Source organism: Myotis daubentonii, chromosome 9 (assembly GCF_963259705.1).
Source record: "Myotis daubentonii chromosome 9, mMyoDau2.1, whole genome shotgun sequence".
In the NCBI taxonomy this organism is placed as follows: Eukaryota; Metazoa; Chordata; class Mammalia; order Chiroptera; family Vespertilionidae; genus Myotis; species Myotis daubentonii.
In genome coordinates this window covers 82527553-82539985 of record NC_081848.1, presented here as the reverse complement: position 1 = coordinate 82539985, position 12433 = coordinate 82527553, and the positions used below count along the sequence as shown (strand labels likewise).

The 12433-nt window shown below is 50.0% G+C and overlaps 2 protein-coding genes across 9 annotated transcripts in view; one reads left to right on the top strand and one right to left on the bottom strand.

The window, feature by feature from the left end:
• LOC132241508 (phospholipase A and acyltransferase 3-like) overlaps window positions 1-12433 on the top strand; it is a 189458-nt gene that overhangs the window by 95501 nt on the left and 81524 nt on the right. The window lies entirely within an intron of this gene.
• LOC132241499 (uncharacterized) overlaps window positions 1-12433 on the bottom strand; it is a 234586-nt gene that overhangs the window by 170658 nt on the left and 51495 nt on the right. The gene's annotated exons all lie outside the window — the stretch shown is intronic.

Genomic DNA, 12433 nt, shown 5'->3' with positions numbered 1-12433 from the left:
GGGTCTAAAGCTCCCCCATAGCCGTGGGAGACGGGGAATCCGGGACTCGGGTCTAATGGGAGACGTGAGCTCCGGGCTCTAATTCTAGGCAGGAAATCTCCCCTGGGACCAGCCCCAGGCTCCCAGCAGCTCTGGGGGGACCCCAGGGTGGTGCCAGCTCCGCCCCCTCCCCTGGGTGCCCCTGGACCAGGGGTGCCGAACCATGGATTTAGAATCACCCACAGTCCCCTCCAAGTGAAACTGCCTCTGCCTCCAGGGTCAGGTGTAAACCATGTGACTGGCCCCATCGCCAGAACTGATTGGCTCAGTGTGGTCACCTGACCCAACAGCAGCCAATCAGGAGGCTGAGCTAGGATGCGGTAAGCTGAGCCAATCAGATTCTCTCTCGGGAATGAGCAGGGAACCCAGGAGCTGCAGGCACTGAGGAGAGAGGCTGCTGAGCTGATGCAGAAAGAAAGGCCGTGGAGCGAGGAGTCCGGGCACCAGCGACGCTGGGGAGATGACGATACTAATTGTTCCAGAACCAGGAGGAGGAGAGAGTGGCAGGAGGAAAGGAGCCTGGGCCACTGGGGCTGCGTCACATTCATGGCCGAGAATCCCACCCAATCCCAGCCGCTGCGCCCCGGGCCTGGCGGGCCAATGGTCCTGCTCTGGCCCTCACAGGAGTGTCTCCCGCCCCTCACCCGTCCTCGCCCTCCGAGAGGAAACCTGGGAAAAGCAGAGAAAGGCCGGGACGCACGCAGGCGGCTGGGGAAGAGCCCGTCACTGAGCTCGGCTGCCATGGCCACACCCCCCGGCTGGGGGCTCAGCACAGACATTCATTTCTCACCGTCCTGGAAGCGGACAAGTTCAAGGCGAAGGTGCTGGCAGATGCAGTTCCTGGTGGAACCCTCTCCTGGCTTGCAAATGGCCACCTTCTCGCTCTGTCCTCACGTGGAGGAGAGAGGGCTCTGGTCTGTCTTGTAAGGGCACCAATCCCATCATGCCCTCCCCGCACCCTTGCCACCACCTCATGACCTCCTCTGAGCCTCATGACCTCCCAGAGGCCCAGCTCCGAACACCAGCACATTGGGGGTTAGGGCTGCAACGTGAATTGGTGGGTGAGGGGGGCGAGGCGGACACCAAGCATTCAGTCCATGACAGAGCCCAACTGTGTCTTTAATAGCATTCACACCAGCCGTATTCCCCCAATTAAATCTTCCTGTGCTTTTATAGCTCCATTGAAAGCAGCCTGAATGGCTTGACTGCTGTGGCTGGATTGTTGATCTATGAACCAAGGTGTTTCGGGTTCAATTCCCGGAGTCTCTATCCCCAGTAGGAAGCGTGCAGGAGGTGGCCACTGATGAATTTCTCCCATTGATGTTTCCCTCTATTCCCTGCTCCTTCCTCTGTTTCTTAAAAAAAATAAAAATAAAAATAAATAAAAGTCAGTAAAAATATATTTTAAAAAATTTAGCCGAACTGATTATAAAACAGTGAAATCAATAGGAAACCCCAGCCCCGCTGGAAATGCAAGTCTTCTCCATACTAACTGGTTGCCAGTAGGATGATTCTGCGGCCTCACCACTTTTTCTGCTCGCCTCAGTTCGGCAGGACCATCAATAGGGACCGATCACAGCCATGCCCGCCCCTAGGACGCCTGATATCACACTGCCTGCCACAACCGTTTCAGTGACCTGCAGCACAAGACATGAGGAGTCACACTCCATGTCAGGGGCCTGGCCACGGACACACCCACCAAGAATCTTCACTCAGGAGAGACCCGGGTCCCCTCCAACGGAACCACAGAAGGAGCCAGTGTTTGCAGGGCAACAGGCCACCAGGAGAGCGGAGAACAGGCGGGGAGAGAACGGGAGGGGGAAGGCGCTGTGGGTGTGAGGGAGACAGCGGCCCTGTGGGTACTGAAAGGCTCAGAGAGCCGCAGGGGGTGCCGTGGGAAGGACACAGGCAGTGCCCCGACGGTCTAGGTGAGGGCTGGCCACTGGGAGCCTGAAGCAAGTGCAGAGTTAGGAAAACCCACTTTGAGCTCTCAGGACCCAGGGCTGGGCCGGGATGGTTCTGGGCGGCCCAGGGGCTGAGCCCAGCCCAGGCACAGCGTGGGCGCTGGGGGAGGAGCTGCTGGTCCCATGTCGTGACTGGGCAGCGCCTCATGGAGCGAGATCACCTGCTTCTGCGCTGACCAGGGAGGGTTCTGGACAAGGAAGCAGATACTCGGACAGCAGGGATGAGGCGGAGGTGACGTCAGGATGGTCCCTGAGGGTCTTGCACTTGGCAACGCCGTGTGAGCCACCCCTGCCCACACCGCTGTGCTGGGGAAGCGGGCGAAGACCCCGAGAGGGGCTGCTTTCCAGGCGTCAACACTGGGCGGGGCTTCCCAGGCTCTCAATTGTCTCCATCTGCCCCAAACCCTACTGACACCCGTGTTAGATGCCCACTGTACAGAGGAGAAGACTGAGGGGGGACCGTGGAAAGAACTCCCCAAAGCCACCCCACGCCCAGTGACAGGGACCAGGATGCCTGGTGTCCTAACAGGCCCACCTAAGCCTCCTCCACCGGAAGGAAAATGCTCAAAACAGAGCACATAGCAGGTTTCTGTGGAAGACCGTGACTTGGCGCCAGGTGAGCGGCTGGGGAAGGAAAAGCCGCACCGCCCACTTCATTCAGAGACACTCAGACACGCTCCCACGTGTCGGCGATAAACAGGCTTTCCTGAGCTCCACTCTGACTGGCACAGAGGTGACGGGTGTTTTAAAGGGTGCGCAACGGAGGGGGATAGCGGTGGCTCAGGAATCCGTGAAATGAAAGTTTAAAAAAGGGCCGGTGAGCATCAGTGCGGTTGGGCCAGGTGTCAGCCCGCTGGACGGATGGAAGCCCGGCTCCCAGCCTCCCACGGGAGAGGAAGCAGAGGCCGGGCCCTCCTGGCACTGCATTTCTCTCTATATATTTTCTGTTAAGAATAGTTTATTGATTTGAGAGAGAAAGGGAGGGAGAGGGAGAGGGAGAGGGAGAGGGAGAGGAGAGGAGAGGGTGAGGGAGAGGGAGAGGGAGAGGGAGAGGGAGAGAGAAGCATCCATGTGAGAGCACATCGAAGGGCTGCCTCCTGCTCACACCCCTGTGGGGATCAAGCCTGCAACCCGGGCGTGTGCCTGACCAGGAACTGAACTGGCGACCTCCTGGTGTGCAGGATGACACCCAACCAACGGAGTCAAAGGACCAGGGCGGAAGAGGACATTTTAAAGGACATTGCCGAAACCGGTTTGGCTCAGTGGATAGAGCGTCGGCCTGTGGACTGAAGGGTCCCGGGTTCGATTCCGGTCAAGGGCATGTACCTGGGTTGCGGGCATATCCCCAGTAGGAGATGTGCAGGAGGCAGCTGATCGATGTTTCTCCTTCATCGATGTTTCTAACTCTCTGTCTCTCTCCCTTCCTCTCTGTAAAAAATCAATAAAATATATTAAAAAAAAAAAAAAAAAAAAAGACAGAGCCCAGGTCCTTGAGAGCGACACTCCTGAGCTGCAGGCCATTCTTGCCCTTCCTGGGGCAGAGGGGGTTCCCAGTGGCAGCCCCTGTCAGTAAGCGCTCTGAGATGTGCTCAGGGCCTGGCAGCCTTCCGCTTTTCCCTCAGGCATTTCAGGGGGCTGTGGCCGGCCTAGGGGTGCCCACTCGCTTATGAAGGGAGCCGGAGGGAGTCTCTGTAGACACAGAACCAGGGAGAAGAAAGGAGTAAGAGGGAGACAGACAGAGTTACCGGTCGTGGAAGGAGCTCAGAAGAGAGACGCCAGGGACAAGCTGCTCAGGGAAAGAGACCTCCCCGAGACCCTCCAAAGCAGAGCAGATGGCCAACCACCCCTGAATAGTTGGGGTCCCCCAGATTGGTCTTTGGGGGTTCCAGTGTTGTATTGTAAATCATCGAATGAGATAAAAGACACCTTAATGAGCCAATTAATTAGTGTTGTGGACCAACATTCACGAGAATAAGACCACCGACTCCAATTAGGTCTTAAACAGCAAGCGAGGATTTATTGAGCTGGCCAGCGACCACAGTTACAGCACCCTGCCGAAGCAGAAGCTGAACTGCAGTGCCCACTACAGGAGTTACATTTCATCATTAAATTCTGTGGAGGCCCAGAGAAAAATGTGTCTTTCAAATTCTGGGCCCCCCAATATGGAGGAAACTCTCTTTATTTATACTTTTTCCAGTCCTTTGTCTCCCAAATTTGGAATGAGACTTCCGGGCCTTCTGAGAAAGAAGGCCTGCGTGCTGGGAAGGGGCCATGAGACCATATCTCAAGGCCTGGCCTGATGTCAGTACCTTCCTCTCTCTGTGTTTTAGGAACAGACAGCACAGCATGACCTGTCTGGCCAACGCGCCAGATATGCAGCACATTTCCCACTGGTTTTATGTACATGAGTCAAATCATTGACCCTTTTGGGTCTTTGTTGGGGAGGGAGTTATATTGAGCCCTGAGGACTATAATCTTGATAGAATTAATTCTTTGCCGAATAAAGTCAGTGGGCCTGTTTATATGATAAGGGCCAGGAGTGATCTTTAGAGGGTCCGAAGAGTCCTTGGCTCTCTATTTTGCCTGGGCTGTCTTAACCCGGGTGTGATGAAACCACATCAGGATCCCATCGACCTTGGCTGCCATGGGAGTGGTCCTTTCCAGGCAGGAGTCAGTCCTTGGGTGGCAAATTTCTTTACCCAAACAGAGTCACCAGGTTGGAAGGGATGAACTGGATACAGACAGATCATCTCAGACGTGCTTCTGGTCTGCTTTCTGGGTGGACTGTAAAGTCTGAAAGAACTTGAGTAAAGATTAGTTATGGATTTCAGCTTTTCTAGATTGGGTTTCTGTGTAAGCTGGTGAGGTGAGTAGGTCAGGGTCTGGAAGAGTCACGAGAATCTGTAGAGGCCCCATTGGTTTCAGGGCAGCCTCCTGAGCGGCTTAGTCTGCAGCCTAGTTCCCTCTTGCTTCTGGGGAGTCCCCTAGTCTCACACACATAGAGGTGGAAAGACTTAGTTACATCTGGTAGTGCCAGTTGGCCCATCGTCCTTGCTCTGCTCATGTCTGTCTAACTGCCTACTATATTACCTCAAGGATCCTGGCTCTGAATTCTTTCAGGGAAAATGGGCATTGGATTTCTTCTGTAACTGCTTCGTGCTGAGGAGGGACAGAAGTTTCTCTCAGAGCCAAGAGGTCCTTGCTGTCTGTCAGAGGGACGATGAGGCCTGGGCACAGAAGGAAGTGGGCTTGTGACCAGGAGGAGACAAACTTTAACAATTGGTCCGGTGGAAGGGAAAGAAAACATGTCAGTTTTAATAACCTCCATTGAAATAGAGTTTTTCTCCTTAAAATTATCCCTCTGTTTATTAAAATACTAATTGAATTTGGCCTGATTGTTTGCATAAGCACAACAAGAATGGTAACTGACTACCTTTGCTGGAATTTCATGATTGAATCTTAATGTGCCCCGTAGGGCCAGGAAGCCAAGCCATCCAGCTGCCATCAGGCCTGCCTGCAGTATCTGCTGCCCATTGTCTTTGCTTTAAGGCCCATCTTGGTAGCCCTCCTACTCGTCACGGCCCAGAGTGCATGGGGGTTCTGTGCCCCCCCTTCTACTCTGAGCAACCGCCAGTAATGGTAGGGCATGGGCCTAATGCTCCAGCGCCAGCTATTTTCAGGGCTCCCAAGCAGGATACCAGGCTTTCTCCATGGCACTGTTATTGGCTTCAAGTCTTCAAACCTCAGATAGTGCTCTTTAAAATTGATACTCCAGTCAAAGTTTCCAGCCAATAAAACCACTATTGGAAACTGGTCTTACTGAATTTATGCAAAGAAATGTATTGCCATGATTTATTTAACATTGCCAAATTTTGGAGGAATTACATAAGGAGAAAAATATACTGACCTGCTTTAAGATCTTCTGACTTTCCTTGCCAGTCCTTTTTATGGACTCTCCAGAGTTATAACAAAACAGCAACTGTTGGAATTCTTTGATCAGTCTCCCCTAAGTACTTTGGCATAACTATTTACCCTCTGTTTAGGGAGGCAGAATGTAAATGATTTACTCTTTCTGGCTTACTGGCCTGTATCATTTAATTAATTTCCTTTCAACATTTCTCTTCTCCTTATTACATACCCAACCTTTCTAAATTTCATACTTTCAAATTAGCCTTTAAACCTTCTTTCTATGTCCTTTAAAAATGCATAACCATGCCTCAGACCTTCTACTCAGTAATTCCTTATTCTTAGAAACCTCAATCCTTTAATGATTACTATAAAGTAAACAGCCAGTATTTCTTAGATCACTAAGAGCAGGTGCTTCCTTCCTATGTAATTTCAAGTATACTGTATTAGTCTGATTTAGCATTGGAAGGGTTAAAGAGAACAAAACGGGACAGAGAAAAACTTACTGTGCTTAGTAGCAGCTTGCAGCCTTGAGTCCAGCATAGTTCAGATAAGTAAAAATAGCAAAAACTATCTCTTCCTGCTCTCCCTGCTGACTTGCCACCCCCCCCCCCTTTTTCTGCATTAACCATTTCCTTAGCTGCTCTCCCTCCTAGATTTTTCCTTCTTCCACTCTAAGCCCCAGAGGCCCAAATCCTTCTCCTCTTTTACCACTTTTGACCTCTCTGGCCATCCCCCTTTCCCCCAGCCTAAGGCTCCTCCATCTCAGCAGGCTGAGAGCCTACTACGCTAATTAGTGAATCCTACCAGCACTACCCCATCTCACACCTGCTCCAGAGCAGTTTTCGGCTCTCTTCCTCCCCCAGTCAGAGTGGATGCTGTTTCTAACAGAGACCTACTGTAAATCTATCAGGAAGGGCAGGCAGGTTGCAGGTCTTGGGACCACATGATAAAAATCCAGCAGTCCCTCTCCCTCACCCTACACATGCCATGAGAAAATGTACTAGTCTTAACCTAACAAGCCTTTGTTTAAACTTCTCTGGGTTGCAGCCTTATACGTTTAAATTAACCCTAGACTTCTACAATTTTAACCTAACACAGCAAAATCATACATCAGAGAAAAGCAATTAAAAGTTCTCTACTGTCTTCCCCTAAAGCGGGGTTTGCCCTATCTTTAAACACATTAAACAACAGAAAAAATACTCTCATGTGTACAGCCAGACAGCACAAAGTAGATTTCGCTTCATACAGACTCTCACACTTACATTCATACACCAGACAGTCCGAGTTTTTGACTTCTACCAAATGTTTAGTCAGAGTTTAAGCAATCCAACCAATTCCTGACTAATTGCCTAAGGGAGCTCTATGGCTTCCCGGGAGGTGATCAAGCTCCCCTTCCACCCACTTGGAGTGGGCCAGACTGGTAGGGGGTCGACGAAGATGACTGACCCTGACCCATTTTGACAAAGACAAAGACAACAAAGAACAAAGACAACAAACACCAGACAACAAACACAGTGCAGCCTAAAGCCGCACAAACCAGGGACCCCGGCCACCATCGTGGCCGCGGGTCAGGACCAGGAGTACCGCTGCGTCCAGCCCTCCATATAGGTCCTTCCGTGGGACGTACCAATTCCAGTTTAATGACCGGTCTTCCTTACCTCTCTCGAGAGTCCAGGCGGCTTGGTTTCCGAATTGAAAGCTTTGGGTGGAGTCTCCTCCGCCTCCCTGGGACCCGGGATGGAGACTGGAGGCCTCCTTGGTAGTCCTTCCCCACAGGGATGTGGGGTATCTCGCTGCGTGCCCGGTGATAAATGGGGGAGAGCCTCCTTCCTTAAATAGGGGGTCCCTCTCACCCCTGCTGGAGATCTCGCTGGGGGCCTCCAAATGTTATGGGTTCACTTCAGCGAGATAGACCACTGACTCAGAATTTAAATTTAGGAGCCTTTATTAAGCTGGCCAATGACCACAGTTACAGCACCCTGCCGAAGCAGAGGCTGAACTGCAGTGCCCACTACAGGAGTTACATTTCATCATTAAATTCTGTGGACGCCCAGAGAAAAATGTGTCTTTCAAATTCTGGGCCCCCCAATATGGAGGAAACTCTCTTTATTTATACTTTTTCCAGTCCTTTGTCTCCCAAATTTGGAATGAGACTTCCGGGCCTTCTGAGAAAGAAGGCCTGCGTGCTGGGAAGGGGCCATGAGACCATATCTCAAGGCCTGGCCTGATGTCAGTACCTTCCTCTCTCTGTGTTTTAGGAACAGACAGCACAGCATGACCCGTCTGGCCAAAGCGCCAGATATGCAGCCCAGCACAATTAGGAGTCATTTATTGCGCACGGCCCAGAGGGAGGTGTCTTTTTCTAAATCTCTGAGCAAACCATACAGGAAGATTGTCCGTATTTATACTTTTTGAGCCTCTTTGTTTGCAGATATTACAAAGGACTCTGTGTGAGTTATTGTTACAGACAGTTGTAACCTTGAATACATAATGAGTTTGTACTTGGCATAATTATTATCAGTATTAGTCTATTACATTGGATGGCCAGCTTGCAAGGTCAGACAGTTAAGTTTATCTTTTTCTATTATTTGAACTAAAAACAAAGCCATTTTACAGAATAACAGACTGTCTTAAAGTGACAGAGTTTATAATGACAGAGTTTATAGGACTAGGGAATGTCTAACAACAGCAGAGAATTCAAACAGCAGTTTTATACAAGATGGAGGTTACTATGCTTCACCAGCACAGATGCATGATGAGCAGCCCCGACCTCAGGCTGCCACGCCTCCCACCTCAGCTCAAATGAGGGAGACCTCACAGCAGGGTCCCCGTGGGCACCAGGGGGCACTTCCCAGTGGGTTCCCTGCCCCTCCCCTTTCACCACAGCCCTTCTCCCCTCACAGAAGAGGAGCTTCGTCCTCACTGACCAGGATCTACAGCCTTGGACGAGGCGTAAGGTTCCAGCGAGGATGGGGCACCCACTGCTTCCAGACAGACCGGCCGTGGGAAGAACCAGGAGACCACATCCCCTCCCTGGGAGGCTCCCTCCACCTCTGTTACTTTAGATGGGAATTCTGGCCCCAGACAGTTGCCATGGAAACCTGCTGTAATGTATTCATTTGAGTTGGGGGGAGGGGGAAGCCAGCTTTTTTCCTAAAAGAAGTGAAGTCTGGCCCTAGCCGGTTTGGCCTCAGTGGATACAGTGGAAAGAAGGGTGCCAGGTTCGATTCAGATCAAGGGCACGCAACCTTAGTTGCATGCTCATTCCCAGCCCAGGATGGGGCTCATGTGGGAAGCAACCAATCGATGTGTCTCTCTCACATCAATGTTTCTCTCTGTATGTCTCTCCCCTCCCTTTCACTCTCTAAAAATCAATAGAAAAATATCCTTGGATGAGGATTAACAACAAATAAATGTAAATAAATGAATGAAATTAGGTCTGCTTTGGCTGATTGGTTGGCAGTAATGCCTGCTCTGACTATTTAAATGACGTGCAGGCATTTTCCATTAATCGCATGAGCTAACTGTGCAACTCCAAGGATGTGAAGAAAATAGACACATATGTGCCACGTGCTAAAAATGCCGTCCTCTGCACCTGTTGTATTTATAAACTGTTTAAATGTTCAATGTCAGCTAAGAATGTGTGAGGGGTATGTGGTTTTTCAAATTATCTGAGACCAGTAGTCTGCAAACTATGGCACAGGAGCCCAAGCAAGCCCCCTGCCAGGTCTGATCACATGATTGAGTCGATACCCCCTCCCCTGGGCACTGACCTTTAGGCCACTTCACAACCAACATTCCCTTTTGCTTAGACCACATTTCACTTGCTAAGACCACGTTCCACTTGCTAAGACCATTATCCTTCCCCTCAAGACCCGCCTAGAGAATTCTCCGCCCAGGAAAAGCCCGCCTGGAGTCCTTTAAAACCTCTGACTCCTGTGGGTGCTGGCGCCATTTTGGGGTTCAGCCCATTTGGTATCCAGATGACCTAAAAATTCATAATATAAATGGCTAATATGTTAAATGTCCCTCCAACTCTCCAATCGGTCGCTATGATGCACAATGACCACCAGGGGGGCAGATGCTCAATGCAGGAGCTTTCATGACATGCACTGGCCATTTACAAAGAAACGACACCATGGACCTGGCAACAAGAAAGCAACACTCAGCTTCCCCCAAGTGGGACACAGGCTCCACCACCAGCCAGGAGCGACAGCCCACCAAATCACATTAAGGCTGGGGAGAGCTCATGGTGCAAAATGTGGCCCACAGCCCCGCCCAGCCTGGAAACGGTCACTGTGGACGCCAGGTAATGACGTCACCCAGCAACGCCTGGCTTCCTCTCCCTAGCAACAGGCCATTTAACAATAAACAGCACTACGGACCTGGCGCCCACAAAGCAACACTCGGCTTCCCTCAAGTGGGACACAGGCCCCGCCACCACCCCAAAGCAGCAGCCCACCAAATTGCAGCCAACACTGCCAAGACCCCAAGGCGTAAAATGTGGCCCACAGCCCAGCCTGGAAATGGTCACTGTGGGCTCTGGGTAATGAAGTCAGGTAGCAATGCCCAGCTTCCTCTCCCTAGCGACTAGCCTCCTTGCAGTTTCTTCAGCCCAGGAACATGACTTGCTTTATAGCCAGGTGCAAACATTTTACACTTTAACCAAATGTCTGTACAGCATTTTCCCGTGCCTCATCTCATTTGATCCTCTCAGAAGTCCTGGAGTAGGTAGATGGGAGACTCCATAGAATCCTATTTTTTCATTACCCAGAAAACGGAGATTTAGAAAGTTTAGAAACTTGACCTGACTGAAAAGAAGTAAGAAATGGTGGGCCTTGAAAATGACTTCAGGTTTTCTCACTGTGCAGAATATAGTCAAACACGGCTGCAGTTACATATTTTACCTTTGTTCTCCCTACATGATCTACAATAATAATCTGCTTCATGTTGATATTTACTGCTTTGTTGCTGACAATGACCTGAAAGAGAAGTTGGGGTGCTTCACTGGGCTGGAAAAAGTTTAGCTACATCAGAAAGCAGGTCTAATTAAGCGAGTTTATCTATATATATATAAAGCTCTCGCCAATCACACATGTGTGTTTCCATCTGTCATTGTCAATCATGAATTTGGTTGACACTTCTATTAGTATTATAGAGAAAAGTTGAATAGCAATATTTAAATGTTTCTTCTAATTAATTTCCTTTCAATGTGCATGAATTCATGCACCTCACCTCTAGTAAATTCATAATTCTTTACCCCTTTTGACCTCGTGCATTCCTCCTTCGGTGATTCTAACACCCACCGCTGTTTTTATAAAAAGCTTTTTTAGGAATGGCCTTACCCACTCCATTAGGGATTGTCCATGACTGCCTTTCTGATACAAAGCTGTGGAGTTGAGTGGAGAGACAGAGAACACGTGGGCCAGAGCCAAAAGGTTTACTCCCCAGCCCTTCCCAGGAAACATCTGTCTGGCTCTTCCTCCTCCTGGCTCCCACTTTTCCTCCTTCCTTAGTCCCTATCACCCCTGGTCATCTCCAGCTCATTTTCCAGCTTCAATTTAATCAAAAGAATTAAATCATATTCAGCTTGGGTATCACCTCTTCTGTGATGCCCTCCTGGATCAGGCTCCTGGGTTCAAATCCCACCTCTACACAGTGGCTGTCAGGTGCTAGAGACTCAATACCTAGTGTTGAATGAGTTCATCACCACCAAACTCTTATTACATGAAATGTTAAAGGGTATTCTTTAAGAAAAAAAAAAGATGAAAAACATAAAAAATAATATGTCAATAAACACATGTCTATTAACAAATGAATCTAAAAAAAAATGAAGAAGCAGAACAGACACAGACTCACAGATAAAGAAAATATTTTGATGGTTGCCAGATAGGAGGGAGTCAGGGAATGGGTAAAAAAAGTGAAGGGATTAAGAAGTACAAATTGGGCCCTAGCTGGTTTGGCTCAGTGGATAGAGTGTCAGCCTGTGGGCTGAAGGGTCCCAGGTTCGATTCTGGTCAAGGGCACAAGCCTGGCTCCTTAGACTGACATTCCCACCCAGACACTGAGGCAAGTTCTTGGACAGAGAGCTTAGCTGAGTGGACACAGACAACCAAAAATTACTATCAGGGACAATACAGACCACATGACCAGATGAAAAGAGAAAGGTCCTATGATCATCTCAGTAGAAGCAAGATATACACTCACTATCATTAAAAACTCATTCATGGAGCCCACGGGTGCCGTGGGAGGGGGGAGCAGCTGCGGGGCAGGGACAAGCCCAGCGTGGGAGCCGTGGCCAGTCCCAGCCCGAAGGGACCAGTATCCAATGCAACAGGCCCCCCAGTTGCCGTGGCAACATGGCCCACCTGCAGCCCTGCTACTGAGAACTGGCGGGGGCAGCTGCTGTCCCTCTGAGTTGAGGCCAATGGATTCGTAGGGAACTGGTCTTAGTTTTTATCCTGTTGCTCCCCCACCCTACACTTTTTGGAAGTAAAGAGGTAATTTTATTCACACACACA